Genomic DNA, 1,555 nt, shown 5'->3' with positions numbered 1-1,555 from the left:
GCTTCGCGGCCTCCACCAATCAGCGAGGAGATGGGTTTTCATTAGCCTATCTCTCCTCGCTGCTCGCTGAAGGCCGCGCTGCCCTTAGCCAAGACCCGAGCCAATCAGTGGTGACCCCCACCAGCCGACAGCGCGGGAGGCGCTGTGAGTGCCCAGCGCCGGACGCGGCGGTGCCTTCAGCGTTAGGTTGGCTCTCCTGTAAGAAAATAGAAGACAAGTGTCTTCCTTTTATGAGCGGAGGATACAGTATCTCCCCTGTGCTGAAAAAGCAGTGCCTAACTGCAGAAGTCTACCTCGGCAGGAAAGCAAGTACTAAAATAACAAAGGGGAAAACTCCCCAAAAGCCTAGCGTTTGAGAATAAACTTAAAGCAAATCTGGGATCGCTCAGGCTGGGAAAGTAGGCTTGCTCTGGTGTACGTTTAAAAACCAGGTCTTCCAAATCAAATAAACAGAATGAAATACCTACTTTTAAATATTAATATGGCTGATCCCTGGTTGGTGTAGCTCAGTGGATTGAGAGGGCATGCGAACCAAAGGGTGGTGGTTCGATTCCCAGTCAGGGCAAGTGCCTAAGTTGCAGGACAGGTCCCCGATTGAGGGGTGTAGGAGATGCGACCACACCTCGATGTTTCTCTCCCTCTTTCTCCTTCCCTTCCCCTCTCTCTAAAAATAAACAAACTCTAAAAATATGTTAACACGGCTGAATTAAAGAGAAGGATGAATCATGGGGACTCCTTTCACCAGAGTGGGAACCACCAGAGTGGAAACCTTTAGTTTCAAAAAAAAGGGGGGTTGGTGATAAATAAAATGGACACTGACTGGGTTAAAACAAAGGTTTTAGTACAGCATTACCAAAGGCTGAATGGGCCAAACTGATGTGATGGGGGCTCAAGACTTGAAAATTTTAGTTTAGGTGATAGCTAATAAGCTTAGTAATTAATGCATGTAAAAAGCCATTGTTCCAGGAACTGAAGGTATGACCCACCCTGACTCCAGCAGACCATAAGCAGTCCCACCTTTGTGCCTCAGGAGGACCGCGAGCAGTCCAGGTGGCGTCTGAGCCCTAGTGCTCCAGGGTGAGACGTCCCCTGCCCAGGACTCAGATGAAGGAATGCTGCAACTTTTGTCTGATTAACTTCTCCCTGAATTCCAAACCCCTCACTTACACTTTTCTTCTCCTTATAAAAAGGGTGATTTTAAAATGGAATTTAAGACGGTCTGTTAGGGTGCAAACCCGCTGTCTTCTCAGATTGCCAGCCATCTGAATACAGCGCCCATCAGTGTTCAATCCTTGTCTCTGCTTATTGAGTCTGGTAGGTGCCAGGCAGCGCAAATGTGGGCTTTTCTGGTTTCACAGTTACCCCGACATTAAAGGGCTCTAAACAAGTTTTTTTCTATTTACCCATTTTTGGAGAAGACTGGAAAGAAGTGATTATAAGGAAAAGAAAGATGTCCTGGCTGGGTGGCTCCTTTGGTTGGAGCATGATCCCATACACCAAAAGGTTGTGGGTTTGACTCCCATCAGGGCACACACACAGGTTGTGGGCTCCATCC

The sequence above is a fragment of the Desmodus rotundus genome, chromosome 7, assembly GCF_022682495.2.
Source record: "Desmodus rotundus isolate HL8 chromosome 7, HLdesRot8A.1, whole genome shotgun sequence".
Lineage (NCBI taxonomy): Eukaryota > Metazoa > Chordata > Mammalia > Chiroptera > Phyllostomidae > Desmodus > Desmodus rotundus.
Note: the sequence above shows the minus strand (reverse complement) of the source record.